Source organism: Lynx canadensis, chromosome D1 (genome assembly GCF_007474595.2).
Source record: "Lynx canadensis isolate LIC74 chromosome D1, mLynCan4.pri.v2, whole genome shotgun sequence".
Taxonomy (NCBI): Eukaryota; Metazoa; Chordata; class Mammalia; order Carnivora; family Felidae; genus Lynx; species Lynx canadensis.
This window is the reverse complement of record NC_044312.2, coordinates 79,653,012-79,674,894: the sequence shown is the minus strand read 5'-3', so window position 1 is coordinate 79,674,894 and position 21,883 is coordinate 79,653,012. Positions and strand designations below refer to the sequence as shown.

The 21,883-nt window shown below is 36.5% G+C and overlaps 1 long non-coding RNA gene across 1 annotated transcript; it reads left to right on the top strand.

The window, feature by feature from the left end:
- The first annotated feature begins 708 nt into the window (after positions 1–708).
- Positions 709–21,651, top strand: LOC115525623. The gene is made up of 3 exons (XR_003972408.1): positions 709–794; positions 4,545–4,548; positions 21,640–21,651. It is a non-coding gene; the product is annotated as an uncharacterized LOC115525623 (long non-coding RNA).
- Positions 21,652–21,883: the final 232 nt, after the last annotated feature.

Sequence of the window (21,883 nt, the reverse complement as noted above, 5' to 3'; positions counted from 1 at the left end):
TTTTGCACCAAAGACATCTTCAAGAATTCTTTCTTGGCCGTCAGCTCCAAACCCCATGAATCCCACCATCACCCCAAAACTCACCAGGACCGTGCTTGAAACATCATAAGACCTCCACAGAGAAATACCTACCACTATTATTTCAGTAAATAACCATTACAATGAAATGTAACCACTTAAAACTTCCACTGTCCCTGAGCTTTTCCTTTTTGGAACGTGTATTCTGTGCCAACCCTAGGTGGTAGGGTGCCAGTTTGAATACAACATGCTTCCTGCTTTTCAGAAGCACACTTTCTACCAAATGAGAAAGACATGCAAATTAATAACTAAAATCAATAGGATAGAAACACTAATATGCCATGTAAAAAGTGCTATGGGAAGCTGGAAATAAATCTCCAGAGAAGCAGTGTCTTGGCCCAATTCCACAGGCATGGAAGAATGAACCCTGGGCAAGTGTGGAAAATCAGAACATGAAGTTGATGGTTCTACCTTCCATGTCTTCAACTAGTGATTTCTTGCTCTTTTTTGGTAACAACCCAGGAGTTAGAGAAAGGGAAAAGCATCTTCAATAACTTAATTCAAAGTTTATAGCAGCAGTTATAGGAACGTGATTTTCCTGAAAATCTTTCAAGAGGTCTGTTGGTAAAAACTTTTCTTAGTAATACTAAGTAGTAAGTATTTACTTTACTTACTTTACTTACTTTACTAAGAAAAGTAAGTGCAAGTATCTTAACACAAAAAAGTTAGGTCAAGGTGTAGCCCATGAGATGGGAAGCAATGGGCTACATTTTCTAGTTATTGGTCTTTCTCTCTATGCTGAGATTTATGAGATGTAAAAATAATGGATAAACTGCTGGTTCTTCAGCTCGAACCAGCCTGAAAGAGTCATGGTATTCTTCACTTAAGTTACTGTTAATATTTTTACTTAAGTCTTAACTCCTTTTAATATTTGAGGCAATAGAGGGGTACCTGTGTGGCTCAGTCAGTTAAACGTCTGACTCTTGATTTCCACTCAGGTCATGGTCTCACAGTTTGTGAGATCAACCCCCATGTTGAGCTCTGTGCTGACAGCACACAGCCTATTTGGGATTCTCTCTCCCGCTCTCTGCCCCTCCCCTGCTCACTCACACTCTTTTTCAAAATAAATTAAACTTAAAATATTTGAGACCATAAGAAAGTAGGTATGCATAAAACACTTCTACTGTAACCACAGTATGACTGTTTCAAGGAAAAATATTTGAGTTGTAAGCTAGACTGCTACCCCCTCCAATTAAAAAAATTTTTTTTAGTATTTATTTATTTTTGACAGAGAGAGAGACAGAGCATGAGCAGGGGAGGGGCATAGAGAGAGGGAGACACAGAATCTGAAGCGGGAGCCAGGCTCTGAGCTGTCAGCACAGAGCCCGGCACAGGGCTCAAACTCACAGACCACAAGATCATGACCTGAGCTGAAGTCGGATGCTCAAACGACTGAGCCACCCAGGTGCCCCAGCCCCCTCTACTTTTTTAATCAAACACCATTTTACTTGAAAAGAACCATTAGCAGATAACTGTTTATTCAGAATTGGATGTTTAGTAGACTAATTAAGACTGGTATGAAGCAAACCTAACCCTTCTAACTTGGGTAGAAGAAATTCTTAAATGTATGTAAAAGAATATTGGAAAGAAAGTTTGAGGTCAGATTGCCAAAGGCCTTCCTTTTCATTTTAAGATTAGACAGTATTCACTGGGCAAATAAAAAACAAAATAAGTTTAATCAGGGAAGATAAATGATCATCTTGATATTTTAGAATAGCAATAGGTTGCTGAATGGGCTAGTGTAGAAATAGTGGATACTGGGTCTTGAATGAGAAAGCAACTATTGTTGTCTAGGTGCAGGATAGTAAGACCTTGGGGAGACCTGATAAGCATATAGTAGGGTGAGGGTACAATCTGATAAGGATAGTACAAGTTTTTCCCAGTGAGGGAGTATCGTTTGTGCTTTTTGTCTCTAACTTAAGAAAAATGGTCAATTCTAACATGTTAATATAAAAATGGTCAATTGTAACATGTTAGTCTTAGAAGGTAATTGAGATCTTTCACAAGTTGTATAATTTGCTTCATGTTCTTTCATGTCCTATTGTGTTTAAACTGTTGTATTTTTATTTCTTCTCCTTGGGGGTTACTTACTTCTTGTGAGAGATGTTACAACATTTAAGTGGGCATGATATAAAGGGGCAACTATGCCCTAGACACAGACACACTCCGAAACTGAATTAGATCTCTATCAGGAAACCAATAATACATTCAAATTCAAGACATTTACACAAGAAGTAAATGCATAGTAAGGACCATAATGTATAGGTCAGTGATCCTGAGCTTATAACAGTAGAGATGTTACTATGCCTACTTTGTTTTTAAATTTGTTATTTATTTTTAGAGAGCACATTAGTAGGGGAGACAGAGTTCCAAGCAGGCTCCAGAATCACGTGGAGCCCAATGCATGGCTCAGTCCCATGACCCTGGGGTCATGACCTGAGAAGAAATCAAGAGTTGGACACTTAACCCACTGAGCCATCCAGGTGCCCCTACTGTGCCTACCTTTAAAATAAGATGGGTTAGGGGACCCAGGAGGAAAAAATTCAAGATCAAGACTTTTTGGAAAAGGACCCAGACTATGTGACATAGAGGAATTAGGTATAAGAAAAGAGGTCTAAGTATAGTGCATATTTTCCTTCTCCCCATCTTCATTAGGGTGTCCCATTGGCCAAACTCCCAGGGAATCTGAATCTTATTGATATACATCATCAGTCCAGGACAGAGAGCAAGATAGAAGAGGGTGGAGGCTGATGCAATTGCGCAAACAGAAGATTAAGTTAACTTCCTTCTAAATGTTGGGCTTTGTAAAATATCAGTTGAGATGGCAGAAAAAACTCTTAAGTCATTTTTCTGTACAACATGCCTAGAGGCAGCAGTCACAGGAATAAAGATTCTGAATCAAATGACCAGAAACATAACCTCCTTCTACATCAAGGTTTCTCTACCTCCACCCTATGGCATTTTGGGCAGGATAATTCTCGATCGTGGAGGATGTCCCTTACAACCTGTTCAGCAGGAGCCCTGGCCCCTATGTACCAGATGCTTCTCACACCTTCCCCCGTCCAGTTGTATAACCCAAAATGTCTACAGACATTGTCAAATATCCCCTGGGGAGTTCAGGGATTAGAGTAGGGGAGGTGTTAGGAAGGTTCATTGAAAACCTTCAGTCTAGGTTTTCAGAGGATCCCGTTTTTTTTGTTGTTTGTTTGTTTTTAATTTTTTAAAGACAAATCAGGTACATTCCTTTTCAACATATTTTCTAGTAGATATTTAAAATTTTTACTATTAAAAATATCCATCTAAAACCATCTTTTATTTTTAAAAAATTTACATCCAGGTTAGTTAGCACATAGTGCAATGATTTCAGAAGAATCCAGTGATTCATCCTCCACATATAACACCCAGTAAACATCCCAACAAGTGTCCTCCTTAATGCCCCTTGCCCGTTTAGCCCATCCCCCCACCCAAACCCCTCCAGCAACCCTCAGTTTGTTCTCTGTATTTAAGAGCCTCTTATGTTTTGTTTCCCTCCCTGTTTTTATATTATTTTTCCTTCCTTTCCCTTATGTTCATCTGTTTCTTATCTTCCTCCTTGCCAATTTGGATGCCTTTTAATTCTTTGTGTTGTCTGATTGCTGAGGCTAGGACTTCCAACACTATGTTAAATAACACTGGTGAGAGTGGACATCCTTGTCATGTTCCTGACCTTAGGGGAAAGCACTCAGTTTGGTCTTAAAAAGGGGAGTAAAACTTTTCTTATGCGTAGGTCATTTTTTGGATTTTACATTATTTGTAAGTGAACAGATTTAGTTCTAGAAAATAAGACTATCTTTTTTTTTTTTAATTTTTTTTTTCAACGTTTATTTATTTTTGGGACAGAGAGAGACAGAGCGTGAACGGGGGAGGGGCAGAGAGAGAGGGAGACACAGAATCGGAAACAGGCTCCAGGCTCTGAGCCATCAGCCCAGAGCCTGACGCGGGGCTCGAACTCACGGACCGCGAGATCGTGACCTGGCTGAAGTCGGATGCTTAACCGACTGCGCCACCCAGGCGCCCCGAAAATAAGACTATCTTTAAATTGAGAAGCAGTTAAGTGTTCAGATCAGTGGGAACACTGGATGAACTTCTAGAAATTTACAGTAATTCTTCAGAGGTCTCTAGACTTTTCATGAATCCAGAAATGGAAGATACCTTAACCTAATAGATCAATGTCTTACAGCATAAGTTCACATCTTATCTGGATTACAAACATTTCATGTTCACTTTATAGAATACATCAGACACAAATAGGTTTATTTCATTGGAATATTGTATTGAAACAGAAGGAAAATAGCTGACATTTTTCTGTGTGTCAGAAATTTTAAAAGACACTATGCAAGCACTACACCCTTTAATCTTCACAAGACCTTTGTAACATGAATAATTATGCCATATTTTAGGAGAAACTAACATTTCCAGAAGTTAAGAAAGGTGTCCATGGTTCTAAAGTTAGCAAGTGGTAGAACCACTCAAACTCCTTCACTCCAACTTTCTCCCCTAACACTAAAAGGGCTTTTATCAAGGCCCCAAATAATGCAAAATTTGCTAAAGCCAATGGTCATCCCTCAGTACTCAACATTGACTTCTCATCAATATTTCCTACATTTTCCCCCACTCTTGCTCCTTAATTACTGCAATGACCTTCTAAATTATCCCCAGCTTATGCTTTTACTCCCTATATTATTCTCCTTTGGCTGCTGTACCAAATTACTACACATGCAGTACCTTAACCAACAAAGTTATTATCTTACCTTTGTGGAAGTCAGACGTCTTTGAAATGGATCTCACTGGGTGAAAATCATGGTGTCAGCAGGGCCACATTCCCTCCTAAAGCTGTAGGTGAGTCTTTTGTCTTCCCTTTTTCACCTTCTGGGAAAGGGCCTTTTCCTGGATTTCTTGATTGTGAGTCTCTCCTTGGTCTTCACAGCCAGCACCAGACATCATCAGATCTCTGACCTGCCTGCTCCCCCTCTTGCCCTTATTAGGAGGTTTGGGGTTATATTGGGCCCACCAGGACAATACAGGCTAACCTCCCCATCTGAAGATCCTTAACTTCAGCCCATCTTTCAAATCCCTTTTTGCCAGACTTATCTCATTCACCTGCTCCATTTTCCTACCATGTTTGTTGCTGTTCCTCAGTTTCCTTTGCTAGCTTGTTATTCCTTTTACAATCTCCCAAAGCTAGAATGAGGTTTTAAATCTCATTAAATCACAGGGCTCAGGTTTTAAATCTCTTTTTTTTTTTAGCTTTACTCATGTCATTTGAAGATTTCTCTCCTGGCTCCAAATGTTCTTTAAAACTGGTTACTCACAAATTTACCTTTCAAGCCCAGACTTCACTCCTAAAATTAGACTTGAATAGGAAATGGGCTATTCGACAAACTCACTTGGATGTCCAACAGGCATTTCTTCCTTTTGCTCTTCCTACATTTTCCCCATCTGAATAAACGACAGCCACTTTCTTCCATCATCCGAGGCCAAAAGCCTGGACTTTACTCTTGACTTTGATCTTTCTCTTATATTTAACACCCTATCCCTCTGTGAATCATTACGATTCCCCTTCAGAATGCAAGGCAGGACCTATAATTCATTTTTAAAATTTTATTTATTTTAGAGAGTGGGGGATAGGGGCAGAGGGAGAGAAAGAATTCCAAGCAGGCTCCACGCTCAGTTCGGAACCTGAAGCGGGGCTCGATCTTACAACCACAAGATCAGGACCTGAGCCGAAACCAAGAGTCAGATGCTCAAATGACTAAGCCACCCAAGCACCCCTCAACCATTTTTATACTGTCTCTTCTAATATCACCTTAGTCTTTACTTAGTTATTACTTTTTGAATTAATTCCTGCAGTGACGTCCCTAGTTATCTCCATGCTTATATCTTCACTCCCTGTGTTATTCTTCTTTGACTGCTCTAACAAATAACCACACGTACAGTAGCTTAAACCAAAAAAAAAAAAAAAATTATCTTACTTTTTTGAAGGTCATATGTCAAAATGGGTCTGTCTCGGGGAGAAAGTTACAGTATCAGCAGGGATGCATTCCCTCCTCAAATTCTAGGTGAGAATCTTTTCTCTTACCTTTTCCAACTTCTCAGGGTGTCTTTCCCTGCATTTCTTGACTATGACTCTCCCTTCATCTTCAGATCTGACTCTTACCCCCTGCTCCCTCTTTAACTTATAAGGACAGTAATGATTAACTGGACCAACCTGGATATCACAGGCTAACCTCCTCATCTGAAAATCCTTAACAAGCACATCTTCAATTGTTTTTGTTGTTTTTGTTTTGTTTTGTCTTGCCATATAGGTGATATGTGGGGGACTGGAGTGGTATTATTCTGCCTTCCCTTCTCTCCTACAGTTTATTCTTCACATAGCAGTTAGAGTGATCCTCGCCTCATACTGCCTCCTTACTCTTTTATTTTTGAATATGCGAAACTTCAAGCTTAGTATTAGCTGTTTTCTCTCCTGGGAACAGAGCAGCTCAAGACTGAATTATATTTTCCCCCTTACCTTCATGTCTCTTTACTATAATGCATCTCAGTGAGACCCCTTACCCATCTGCCTCCACACCCAAGCCCCTGCTGCATTTCTCTGCCTTCTTTTTTTTCAGGGCACTTGTCACACTGACACTCTGTATATTTTACTTACTTGTTTTTAATCTGTTTATACTTACTCATATGTAAGTGCCATGAGAATACAGATATTTTTTTCTGTTTTGTTCACTGCTGCATCCCCAAATGCTGACAAGTGTAGCTGAAACATAGAAGGTAATGAATGTGCTCCAAGTATTTGTGGATTTAATCAGTATACTAGCCTTGAAATCCAAATCTGCCTGACTTTTAAATTTATGCTTTTCCACAATGCATGTATTCCTCAAAGTGCAGTTTATAATCTGCCTGTATCAATTACCTGGGGATGTTTGAAAAGCAGACTCCTGTGCCCTACCCAATATATTATGAATTTGAAATTTCTTGGGATAGAAGTTAAGAATCCACATTTTAAGAAAAATTCCCAGTGATTCTCATGCATACAGAAGTATGACAAACCTCAGATAATGCAGAAATTATGGGGAACACATTTTTGTAGTATTTTACTGATTATTTAGGGCCATATCAAGTGTAGTTTTCATGAGGGGAGTAATTCAAAAAACTGTATCCTTACTGCTATGGCCAAAGTAAAATACCGTCAGCAATTGGGGATAGAGATTATGTTCTACTAGTAGAGAATATTTTTTGTACCAGAGAATATTGCTTTACCTTCTTTTAGTGGAAGATATTTTCAGAGACCTGAATCATAAAATAGGCATCGGCAAACTTCTGTGAAGGACCAGAGAGTAAATATTTTATGCTTTGAGGTCACATACAGTCCTGCTCCCTATCCTACTTTACTTTTCCTCTTTTTTTTTTTTTTAATTTTTTTTTTCAACATTTATTTATTTTTGGGACAGAGAGAGACAGAGCATGAACGGGGGAGGGGCAGAGAGAGAGGGAGACACAGAATCCGAAACAGGCTCCAGGCTCTGAGCCATCAGCCCAGAGCCCAACGCGGGGCTTGAATACCCGGACTGCGAGATCGTGACCTGGCTGAAGTCGGACGCTTAACCGACTGCGCCACCCAGGCACCCCTACTCTTTTAAAGTCTTTTAAAATATGAAAAACCATTCTCATCACATTGGCCATTAAAAACAAAAACAAAACAAAACAAAAAATAAAAAACAAACAACAACAACAAAAAACAGGTCATGGGCTGAATTCAACCTGGGGCTGTAATTTGTTGACTCTGCCAGAGACCATTAAACACCATTTTCTGGTGACTATGGGCACGTGATCTATGTGGATAATTCAATTTGATCTCTCTTTTTACACTCAGTGTCCGATTCACCCCTGTTACATTCTGAAACCAAAATTTCATGGGAGAATGCCTCAAAGATGCACTGGGAAATCACCCCTGTGGGTTTTGCTTTGTTTGTATATGTGCTGGAGATCTGGCATAGAATCTCAGGAAGAGCCAATGAAGGTTACAGTGTTCTGAGAAGAGGTCTGATCTGTGTTCTCAACACTCAGTGGCTGTCATGGCAGGATGAGGCTAAATCTGTGCTTGTTCCAACTGCCATCATTGCATTTGGTGTCTCTCTACCACTTTTAGCACTTACTTTCTCCATACTCCACAAGATTTAATCTAAGTTGGTGTCTCAGTGAATATTTCAATGTTTTAATCATTGTCCCCATTCATATGCCACATATTCAAGCATAACTGGTCTATACTGAAAGCAAAAGGGAAAGCTCTGTGTGTTTGAACAAGAGTGGAGGAAAGAGTTTGTGGAAGATGGAAGGAGAGAGGATCAGAAGACCTTTATCCTAACCAGAGAAATTGTGTTGCTCCACCCATAAACTCTGGGCTCAAAACTGACTGACATACACATTCCCCAGTTGCCATCAGCTTGTAATGGCCCACAGCTACCTGTCTTTTCCAGAAAATTGCCCTCCACTGATTAGAGTATTTTCTACCCCCACCCCTACCCCCTTCCCTGGATAACTCACAGCCAGTGATTGATTGCTACAGGGAAATCAAAAGGAATCTTATAGCACCAGGGAGGGCAACACTGGTGATGTGTTTATTCCCAAATATCTCCCACTATGAGTGAAGCCAAAGCCAAGCATTTGCTGAGACTGTAGTGTTTGTCAGCTCCCTGCCCACCCCCTCCCCCCAACTGTCCTGCTTTGCTCTTTCACTACAGGTTTTTATTTATTTATTTTCTCTCTTGGAGAGCAATCTATCAATAAATAGCTTTCAAAAGAAATTCTATCTTTGCCTCTGTTTCTAGGGAGTCTAATTGAAGAGAGTTGGTGCCAGACATGGCTCTAGGAAGCCAACTCTAAGGATAGGAATCTGGAGGTGAATGCACCAACCAATGGCAATAAGGACACCATCAGTGGTGGTAAATGGAGTTTTGATAGTTCCTGGAAGACTGTAGCATTTTTTTTTGCCAAGATGTTTACCTGTAGTGAATTTGGAACACATATAGGATGAAGGGGATGCATATCTAGCCAAAATCTTTGGAACTTGGAAAGCATGGCAGAATGAATAACTATTCTGTAGTCTGGAACTTAGTGCCTGTTGCTAAATGCCATAGATTTACTGAATAGAAAAATGAGAGTCTCAGATTTATTAATCTACAATTTAAAGCAAAATGTGAGAACTGGAGAGTTTCCTCTGCATCGTTTAAAAAGACATTTACCTCGGGGCGCCTGGGTGGCGCAGTCGGTTAAGCGTCCGACTTCAGCCAGGTCAGGATCTCGCGGTCCGTGAGTTCGAGCCCCACGTCAGGCTCTGGGCTGATGGCTGATGGCTGATGTTTCCGATTCTGTGTCTCCCTCTCTCTCTGCCCCTCCCCCGTTCACGCTCTGTCTCTCTCTGTCCCAAAAATAAATAAACGTTGAAAAAAAAAATTGAAAAAAAAAAAGACATTTACCTCTTGCAATTTCAGGACACACAGACTTGAAAATAAGGCACACAACCTAATTATAAGATTGACTATGAGTTAAAGAAATCTAGATTCTCAGATGAAACAGATCCAGTGTACCCAAATCAGGAAACTAATAGGGAAATTGTAGGACCCTGGAACCTGGGGTTGGGAATATAGGTAGATGAACTTGGAAATCTTGAACACAGGTACTTCTAAACTCTCTGGAGTTTAGAATAGCAGGGAATTGCTCTCATTAATGCTAATCTACATATTTCTACTACTGAAATCACTGACATCATTGCAAGCTAACTATGCCCATTCTAAATGTCCCTTCCCATCATGAAGCTTTTGTCCCATAGCAAACATAAGAAAAAATTTGTCCAGGCAGATTTTGTCTCCCTCACACAGTAGTTGCTGTTACCCTGTCTCAAAAAGGATGCCTTTTTCAGGATTCTTGTCACTCTTGTTTTGTGGACACATGGTGGGGAAGACAAGAGCTTTAAAGAAGGTGCAAATTCTCCCTATATCTGCAGCCTCCGAGGATTCCACACTCAATAACCTACGTTTCATCTTCCACTAATTCACTAACCATGATGACTGAATTCTTCCGATAGTGTCTGGCTATACCTGCTCCACATAAACACTTGCTCCCATCCAGTCTCCCTTTGTAGACACCTGTCTCTTCTTATATTTTGGGCTAGGTGGTTGCCTCAGCTGTCCAATATACTCAAGAAAAGTCATGAGCTTGCAATTTGGCATACTTTATTGTTGTAAGGGTAGGTGCAGTATTCTTTCCATTTCTTTATCTCTTAACCAGAAACCAAAACTATGCTTTTATTTTCTTTTATACCTGAAAAATAAATATTGGTCACACTTGAAATATGCTTTTCAATAAAAAGAGAATGTTGCAACATATTTCCTGTGGCTCCCACCATTTGAATCCTATAGTTCTCTCCTTAATCATTAAGGAGATGTTACATTTTTGGCTTTACCCAAGAGAATCTTAGTTATAGCAGAAAACTCATTCATGTCTTTCTGCTATAGTTATCTCATAATAACTGAATGTTTAACTGGTAATTGTAATCTGTTAGTTTAAATGGTTTTATGCATTCAAATCCCCCATTGTTTCTTTGTTTTTAATGCAATGGTAGAAAGGAGAAAGCGGGAGAGAAGGAGAGAGGAAAAAATAATTAGAGAAAGACACCTAGTTTATTTTCCCAGAAATAACTAGCGTTGGGTAACTTAAGCAACTAAGCCCAACTGCCTCATCTGTGAAATGATAGGAATAATACCTATTTTACAAGGTAGTTATGTGGAATAAACACACTCTTCTATATTAAATCCAGTGTTTACAGTGGGTTTTTTTTCCTCCTTCTTTCTTTTGTGAGGGGACTAAACCTAACAGAAATGGAACAGCTGCAGAACAATACTTAACCCCTTTTGAATTAAGCATCCTCCTCTAAAGGAGTATTTAAGATAGATTATCTAATCTGATTTGAGGCAAGGATGTCTTACCTGGCAGTATAATCAACTATGGGACTGTGATTTACTTTTATCTGTGAACTAATTTCTTTTAACACTCTATAACTTTTTGTTTGTTTGTTTTGTTTGTATGACTGGTGCAACCTTTAGGGATACGAAAATTATTAAAACATGATGACTGGAGCGATAATAATGAACTGGGTTTTTTTGTTTTGTTTCGTTTTGTTTTTTTTGTCCTTGTTTTCTATGACTCCAGTAATAGTAGGACAAAAATTTCAGTATGACTAGCATCCAGATAAGATTTGGGGCTTTTGCTCAGTTTTTAGGGTATTACTTCATGGGTCTGCACCAGTGTTTATACACATTTTGCGTTCTAGGGAATTCTTTCTTTCTTTCTTTCTTCCTTCCTAAAACTTCCCAGAAAGTCTTAGCTAATTTCTGAGCATCACTTTCTATTTCTGCATACCTAATTGTTGCTTCAAAAAGTTTTGTGACAGGATTATCATTAATCTCTTGCTTACTTTGTAGAATGCTGGAACAGTTTAAGTAAAAGTACCTAAAACAGCACTTTTCTTTTTTATTTCTTTGGCTGCATAAAATTTCACAAACTATTTTGTTTTGCTGTAAAATATACCCTTGGCTACATATTCTTATGAACTTCTTATAAATATTATAATTTTTGTTAGTTTAATTTTATTAAAAATGACTAGATTTTGCAATGCTGGCCTCCTATTAAGCTGTATATTGCATCTTTAAGATTTATTATATAACAAACTGATACCATGATAATAATTACTGCAATGCAGAAAGTCTTGTGAGTTTATTTATGAATTAGCCACACACACATATATACACTTGAACTGAAGTGTCAAAACTTAATAAGTGTTAAATGATGAATTGCCTTTTATTTCTGAGAATATAGTAGAGAAAACTAAGAGCATTTTAAGAAGTGAAAAGCTCTTTTGCTATCTTAATGTAATTATTCTCATTTTACATATGAACTTTTGTCCACTATCCACATTTTGAAAGGCAGATTAATGGACCCCTAAACATGTCCACACCCTATGTTATCTTATATAGCAAAAGAGACTTTGCAGATGCAACTGAAGTTACTGCTTTAAATAGGTAGATTATTTTGGATTATCTGGTAGGCTCAATCTAATCTAATATGAACTCTTAAAAGCAGAGTAATATTCCATCTAGTTAGAAAGAAAAGAAAACTGAAAAGAGATTAAGCTAAAAATGTGATCCAAAATGTGAAGGCACTACTCATGATTTCTGGCTTTGGAGATCAATGAAGAGGGATAGAAACCAAGGGATATGGGTGGCTTCTAGAAATTGATAATAACCCCAGGTGACAGTCAGTAAGGAAATAAGGATCTTTGTCCTATACCATGTGGAACTGAATTCTCCCAATAACTTGAATGAGCTTAAAAGCTGATTCTCCTCAGAGACTCTATAAGAATGCAGTCCTGCAGTTACTTTGCTCTTAGCTGATGAGAGTCATGTGGAAATTCTGATCTTCAGCACTGTGAAATAATAAATCTGTTGTTTTACATGGCTCAAGTTTTGGTAATGTGTTATAACATCAAAAAAGTCACATGCATACCCGTATGTGCAATTTACATAGTTGCAACCATCATACACATGGAATTTTTGCTTTTTAAATCAATAAAACTTCTCCCTGTGTCTTTGGGACTTTATAATTATAAACACCTATGCTGGATTACCCTCTGTTGACATTCCACAATTCACTATGCAATTGCTTTGTGTTATGTCTTTGTGTTGTTTGCTAATTGTGTATTTGTTTATCTAGTTAACTCTTTATAATTAATTGTATTGGAGATAAGCTTATAATACATTTTGAACACACAAAAATACACACTATCGGAAGAAGAATTATACACATTCATATGGTTTTTACTAGGTATTTTATCATCTTTTTTTCTGAAGAGGTTCTATCAACTTAATGCATTTAAAAGCTTATATGACGCTGAAGATGTCAAGAGAATACAAATATCTTTGTGTTTACTTAGTAATCTGAGTCTGGCTCACTCTCAGTGTACAAGGAAGTCACAAAACTGTTGTTCAATTTTCATTTTGTTGTTCATTTCCTTCTTTAGGATTTGCTAAATCTGACTCTAACATGGGCTCAAAGCTTTTATTTCTCTAGTATTAAAATTATATGGAAAACTTACGAAATAACTCCTAAAAGAAATATTAAAATTCATAGCATTGGATTCAGTGTCAAACTCTTATATAGCAAGATACTAGCATGCATGCTTCTTGCCGTCATTTTGAATGTTTTAATGTTATGAAAAGACAAATAAAACAGAATGCATCCCCTGACCCCATATATATTTTATAAAGAGAATAAAGGAGAACCTGTTTCATAACTGGTGAACTCATTCACCCACTTCTAGAATATAAATGGATCAAGAGAATAGAAAATCATACTGGGATGGAGATTTATTTAAAGATATGTTTCTGTGCTGTAAGTCTCTATAGAGAGAGGAAAACAAGGGGGCTGCCTTCTGTTTCCTAATTCAATGAGAAGACTTCAAAGGTTCCATATGATTAGGTTTGAAATGTTTTTCCTGTAGTAATAATTACAAAGAACTGATGACTGGCAAAAACCTAAAATATTAAAACTGGTAACTAACCTCTAGCCCTGAGAAAACTAAATGGCAAGATTTTGGTGATTAGTTCCTGCAAAGTAAGGCTTTGTTGGGATTACCTGTACTGCCAACATCAGAGAAGTCTAAGTCTGCCTGGCTCAAGAGTTCGTTCTCTAAATGCTATGCTATCCTGCTTACTTGGAGTACTCAGTATGAGACAATTTTGGATCATGGAGTGATTAAAATATAAAAATAAGGTATATAAATTGCTATTCAAGATAATGTCTTTTGTCTGTTAAACTGCAGTGCCATATTTGAACAATTCTAGCAGCAAGAAGCAATTGGGGGAAATCACATATACTTAACACAGAGCTAGATTGAACCACAAAGTTAACAGTTTGGAGAATTGTATTTTGCAAGACCTTCATGACTGAGAAATTATGTGACATTTCCAGTTTCTTTAGGATCTCACCCCACCCACCATCAAATATCCTAATTATATGCTCACATCAAGTTTAGTTACACTCTTAACTTTTACATATTTTTAATAAACAGAAACAGTTTTTATCACATTATGAGATTCGATGTGAATTTAAATAGGACACATAATCCCTTGAATTTGGCTGCTGGGCATTTTCTGGGCTTTCTCACTGGTTAAGAATCCTCTTCTTCTATCATTCTTGCAGAGCATGGGATTAAAATCCCCAATCTATCGAAAGTACAAATGACTACATACAGAGTGACTGTTTTCATACAATCAAGTTATATTCATGGATACTGTTCCTTTTGCCCAGAATGACTTTCGCTTCCCCACACAGACATGCTTCTATATAACTGTTAATTAAGGATGTCTAAATTAGGACATGTTTCAGGACCCTTCCTGACATTTTAGATGGCCCTGTTTTGTGACCTTAAAGACATTCTCTACATACATTTATTAGGAAGCTATTTTATTATAGCTGTGGGAAATGTAACTGCTCCACTATTGGATTATAAACTCTGTGAAAGAAGAGAATGGGTTTTTTGGGAGGTTGTACCCTCATGCCCATTTTAATGCCTAGAACAGAGTATTCAATAAATTGTTATTGAATTAATTAACTAATTGAATATTGATTACTCCCAAAACAAATATCTCATCTATGAAAAGATAATTTTACTCCCTACTCCATATGGTGGTTTTACAGATGTAATAGTTTAATATATGAAAAATGCTGAGATTAGTGTATGATACAGTACAAACATTGAGTAAATGCTATTCTGGTAATTATCATTAACATTAACAATATGAGGGGTGCCTGGTGGCTCAGTTGGCGAAACATCTGTCTCTTGATTTCAGCTCAAGTCATGATCTCACAGTTCATGAGATGGAGCCCCACTTTGGGCTCAGTGTTGACCATGTAGGGCTTGCTTGGGAGTCTCTCTCTCTCTCTCTCTCTCTCTCTCTCTCTCAGTCTCTCTGTCCCTCTCCCCTTTCTCTCTCAAAACAAATAAACTTAAAAAGAAAATCAACAGTATGAGACATTAAGGACCATTTAGATTCAGGAACCCTGGAACCGATGGTGAAGGTATCAGGATTACTGTCGATGAATTAGAAATATAAGATATATGAATGAAACCTGCTTTCCAATTTTATAATCTTGATGTCGATATCAAACTAACCCCAAAGTAGGTATTGATACTCTCAGTTGGCATACTGATGGTGGAAAGTATGTAACATTGATAACTTTATTGGACATGATTATACAAAATCCTTTTTTTTTTTTTTAATGTTTACTCATTTTAGAGATCATGAGCAGGGGACAGGCAGAGAGAGGGGCACAGAGAATCCTAAGCAGGTTCTGAGCTGATAGCAGTGAGCCTGATGCAGGGCTCAAACTCATGAACCCTGAGATCATGACCTGAGCCAAAGTTGGACATTCAACCCACTGAGCCACCCGGGTGCCCAATTTTACAAAATTCCTGACATCAGTGGGCCCAGTCCACTGTAACCTAATCTGAATTTTTCCTATACAACATAGCCCACATTATTTGGTGGTAATATTTTGTGTCTCATATCTGCTTATCTATCATAACAGAGCAATTACAAAAGTATAAGTCATCAGCTCCTCAAAAGGTAGGAGTTAATGTTCCACTTATTACATCTCCAGTATCCAGCATTTAGATCGCCATACACATTCACAGTACAGATAGAATCTCTACTCGGCTATGTTCTCATAGAATATTTACTCTTGTGTCAATTGTTGACTGTTGCAGATACGTATAAGACATTAACATTCATCAGTATTCTATCATCAGCGTGAATTAGCCAAATAGGAAGGACAAATTAAGTAGGCATAGCAAAGATAAAAGATTTGCAGGTTCTTGAAATGTGTTGCTTTGCTTTCCATTCTCCCCCCATTTCTATTCTAAATAAACAGCTCTTTGAAGCATGCCTGAATTTCACTCTTCTTTCATTTTTCTCTTTAGAATCAGATTTAGCAAATCCCAACATGGGCTCAAAGCTTTTTTCAAAGCTAAAAATCTTAAATGATTTTTTGACAAAAATGATGGAAAAAGTGTCATGACACCGTTAACTATTCTTACTCTCCAAGTATATAAATAGGCCCTTTGAATGTTGCCATCAGTGTGTATTTATGCTACGACAAAGTGTAAGATCTCACAGTGAAATAAAAGTGATTTTGACCACAGAACACAAAATTTTCTAAAATGGTTTTTTGATTAGCATTTAGCCACATCAGCTAGAGGTTGGTGTGATAAGACTTACAAGTTCTCAGATTCCTTGATTTAGTGTGTGTAGGAGGCCCAGGGCCGGGTGTGAGGGTAGAGGGAAGAAGTTACTCAAACATTTTATCCAACAATTAGAACATTTGTTGCAATATTATACTTTTCTGGCATTGTGTAATCACAGTTTACAGCATAATACAATACATATAAGAATACTTTTTGAAATCTATGCTGAAATTCTACAGCCATCTGTTTGCCTAAATGTTTCTTTGAGTAACAGAATGCAGGTCTCTAGTGGACCACGGTGCATGGTTTTATTTTGTTTTTGGTTTGGTTGTTTTTTGGGTTTGGGTTTTTGTTTTGTTTTTTGTTTGTTTTTGTTTTGCTGTTACTTGACCTAAAATCAAAAATCCATATAATCTTTCATTTGTCTAAACATCCTGATTCCTGGGACTATATGGACAAACCATGAAATCATAAACTCCATTTCTCCTTTCCCCTACAGATTCTTGCTGTGGAGGCAGTTTGCTGGTTATCTCCTTCATTTTTATTTTCAATGCCAAATGGCAATTAATGTTCATTGTCCCAGAAAAGGATGAGTTCAAAGACTAAGATTTAGGAAGCCAAAGGCACTTCTACAGCAGTGCCTTGGTCTCTAACTATACAGCTGAACTGAATGAACCATGTTAACAGTGACATGCTGAAAAAGCAGAATTTAAGGGCAAAGTGGAAATCTGATTAGGCATTCCAGTTTGGCTTCTTCCTATAGAATTAGGGATGTTTTAAAGAGAGCTAGCTATATATCACTAGTATTTTCATTTCATCATCATAAAATAATGATCCTGTAATAAAAAAGCTATTCAAAATAATCACATAGAAAACTTTTTTTTAATAGAATACAGAAAGTTTCGAAACTTCTGTATTAACTGTGTTATTTCCTGAAGCATATAAAGTTCATTTACCGATTGGCTCTGTACAGTCTCGCGCATTGTTTATACTCATGTATGACTAAGATTTTCAGAGCTGAACTTTCAAAATAGAAATATTTTTACTTTTAATAAAAAATGCTTATTTTTTGAATTGAACATTTTACTTTTGAGAAGAAATGTTGACCTTTTATGATTGTCTCTTCTTCCTTATTCTTTCGCATTAGTCTTAGTATAGTATGTTTGTTTTTAGTTCTTCAAATATTCCTACTAATGCGAAAGTTAATCGAATGTTAAGTTTTTATATTTGTGTTTAGTTTGAAATCAAAAGCATTTTTGGATCAACTATTTCTTCAGTATAAGACACTGTAAGATAGATAGCTAACCTGAAGGAAAAACAAGGAACCAATTTTTGCTTCCTTTTATAAAGTATGGTGAAAGCAAATTATATATGGAGGGTATTTCAACAGCAATAAATTCACCATCAAGATTAAAAATCTACAAAGATTTTCAAAGGTTTCAAGAACCTTGAAATCAATGTGTTTACTTACATTTGACAAAGAATTTGAGAAAATGGTGGTAGCTGATGAAAGGCTGGGAAACTTGAAGTTGATTACATTTTAGTGTACTGTTTTTAGATGCATTACCAGCTAAACAATTTAAGAATTGCTTCATCATTCTTTATATCATGGCATTATATCTCCATTCTCAGATTTAGGACTCCCCTGCAGATCATTAATTTATGAGTGATTTGTCAAATGAAACATTAATAAAATAGAGTTGAGGGAAAAGGGGAAACACTTTTTCACTTCACCACGTTAATAATAAGGTTGTGTGCTCTTCCATTTTTATCCACACATTTTCTACGAGATTTGAAGATGTAGAATATCATAAAGAATAAGGATGTGTTCCTCTCCACCCTGTGTATTCCTTTCTTCATGGAAAGGAGCACAGCTGAAGGAGCACCCTCCCCCATCGCCACCCCATCCCCAAAAGAAGTTTAGGAGTCAGGGCAAAAGACTCTCTTGCCTGGGTATATATGTATAATTTTATAAGTATATATCACATTAATATCTTTCTTATCAATTATTGGCTGTTTACTCTTAGATAACTGTTTTAACCACTCTAATCTCTAGTTTAAAGCCAGAGTGCCTAGATTTGAACCTCTATTCCACCAGTTAATTGCTGTGCAAGTTTGGGCAAATTACTTAATCTGTCTTTGCCACAGTTTCCATATGCAAGATGTGAGTAATAATGGCATGTACTTAGAGGGTTGTAATAAGGCTTGAATTCATATTTATGAAGTGTTTAAATAGTGCCTAGACCAAGATAAGCATTAAAAGTATTTAAAAAAAATAAAAAGTTTTACAACTGAACATATTCTTATATCTTTTATGAGATAGTTGCAAACATTGAAGAAGATAATGGATGCAGTTCTTAGCCAAGTGCTTGGCTAATAATAAGTGCAACAAATTGTAACTAATAATGTAATATAAAAATAAAGAAAACATTGTGCCCAAAGTATACATTGTAAGACTAAAAAGCTTAGGCTTTTTACATTTTTACTGTTGTGTAGCATAAGTGTACATTGAGTTTTTACCTTGATAGCCAATGATACTGCATTTTACTCTGGTTTTGCTTGTAAATTCCATTTTTTCATTTCCATTTTCAGGAACATTACTATGAGTAAATTAGAAGTCCATATTATTCTTGTCATTGGGAACCAATCTATTGACTTAGCATGTGAGCATTTGCTATATGTCCAAATTTGTGTGAAAATACAAGGAGTATTAGAGAGCATCACCCAAATATATAAACCCATGTTTTTCTCTGAAGTCATATTTGATGCAGAGTGACAAATAGCTACTTTTTTAAATTGAAGTATTGTTGACACACAATGTTATATTAATTTCAGGTATACAACTAAGTGATTTGACAATTCTATACATTACTCAGTGCTCACCATAAGTATAGTCACCATTTGCCATCATTCAACATTATTATAATATTATTGACTACATTCTGTATACTGTACTTTTCATCTATATGACTTAGTTATTTTATAAATGGAAGTTTGTACTTCTTATTCCCCTTCACCTATTCTACCCATTCCCCCCTCCACCTCTCTTCTAGCAATTTCCAGTTTGTTCACTGTGTGTAAGAGTCTATTTCTTCTTTGTTTTGTTTTTTAGATTCCAGATATAAGTGGAATCATATGTTATTTGCCTTTCTCTGTCTTACTTATTTTACTTAGCATAATACCCTCTAGGTCCATTTGTTTTGTTGCAAATGGCAAGATCTCATTCTTTTTGTAGTGAGTAATATTCTATTAGAAATATAATATGACATCTTTCTTTAAAATTTTTTTTATGTTTATTTATTTTTGAGAGTGAGAGAGACAGAATGTGAACAGGGGAGGGGCAGAGAGAGATGGAGACACAGAATCCAAAGCAGGCTCCAGGCTCTGAGCTGTCAGCACAGAGCCCGACACGAGGCTTGACCCCACAAGCTGTGAAATCATGACTTGAGCTGAAGTTGGATGCTTAACCAACTGAGCCACACAGGCACCCCATCTTTTTTATTCATCTATCAATGGACTCTTGGATTGCTTCCATATCTTGGCTATTGTAAATAATGCTGCAATAAATATAAGGGTGCATGTATCTTTTCAAATTGTTTTTGTTTTCTTTGGGTAAATACCCAGTAGTGAAATTACTGAATATGGTATTTCTATTTTCAGTCTTTTGAGGACCCTCCATACTGTTTTCCACAGTAGTTACATCAACCTAACATTCCCACCAACAGTGCACTAAGGTTCCCTCTCTCCATATCCTTGCCAACAGTTATTATTTCTTGTTTTTTTGGTACCTGTCATTTTGGTTTGTGTGAAGTGATATCTCATTGTGGTTTGACTGGTATTTCCCTTATGAGGAATGATGTGATGTTTTCATGTGTCTGTTGACCATCTGTATGTCTTCCTTGGAAAAATGTCTATTCAAGTCCTCTGCTCATTTTTTAATAGGATTGTGTGTGTGTGTATGTGTATGTGTTGAGTTTTATAAGTTCTTTATATATTTTACATATTAAACTCTTACCAGATACATCATTTGAAAATATCTTCTCCCATTCAGTAGGTTGCCTGTTTGTTTTCTTGATGGTTCCCTTTGCTTTGAAAGTGATAATACCTAACAAACCAATTTTATCTTCACGAAATAGTGTAAGTCATGTTAAAATGATATATTAAAGAATGTGTCTATGGTGTCCTTTTGAAAGTTATTTTAGATTTGAACTTGAGAACTAATAACTTTCTTGTATTTGATATTCATTTCTTGTTTTCAAAGTGAAGAGAAATGATTCCTGATTTAATACAATAGAAGATGGCAATTTGTCACTTTAAAGTTTCAGTATTTCCCATTTACTTTAAATGGAAGTTCATAAGATAATTTATAAAGAGGCATGTAATTTTAGAAATACTATACTCATAGTATTGAACATCTTAGATTAAAATATCATTCATAATTCATGGGATAGAGATAGAGATATTATATCCTCATTTAATAGCTATTTTTTGAGAAAAACATACTATAGAAATAAATTGCTCATATGTGCAATGGTTGCTGATTGTATTTAAATGACTCAACACTGTAAATTGTTAGCAAGTTTGTCTTAAATTATTTATTGGACATTTATATAGATATGAACATGTTTTGCACTTAAAATGTTTTCTAACTCTGTACAGTCTAATAGTCTTGCTGCCAGCTGTTTTCTTAAGACCATCACTGCTCTGTCTCTAATTTAGAAAATGTATATATAGATATCCTAGTAAGTCCAACTTTTTTTGAAAGTCATTAGTCAAAGGGGGCATATGGACAGCACTTTAAAACATAAAGGTCTCCCAAGTAGCAGAGGCAAATTGAGACAAAAGATCTGTTCCTGACAACTAAGGGCTAACTTGAATCTCAATCTAGTACTTTATGAAAAGTTCACCTTTCAGAGTTTCATGAAAATATTTAAACATTATTTTAGTTTAAATTTTAGCCATCCTGAGACTTAAGCAGCTTTCTAATTTCAGACTTCATTGAATTCCTGAATACAATTTAGTTAATAAAATATGACATCACCCTAGGAAGAAAAATAGTATATGCCACATTTCTTATTTGTAAAATTTATATAATTTTTCCACAAAAATTTTTGTAAGACAAAAATATAATATAACACCCAAACCTAATATAGTGCCTGATAAAACTGAACAAAACACACGAACAATTCTTTCATTCCTTCTGTCTGGGACCCTTATATTTCTAGTAGAACCCCCTTATCTCAATCTATGTTGTTTTCTCTCTCTCTCTCTGTCTCTTCTTTTTGCTGAAAAATCTTATTAAATTGCACATATATATTATGTAGATTATATGATACAGAATATATATGTCATATATGTGACAGATATAGAATATTAAATTCATATATGTTCATACACATATTTATATCCATATATGAACAGAAATATTCATCCAAATCAAAATTTAATAAATATATAACTTGGAATCTA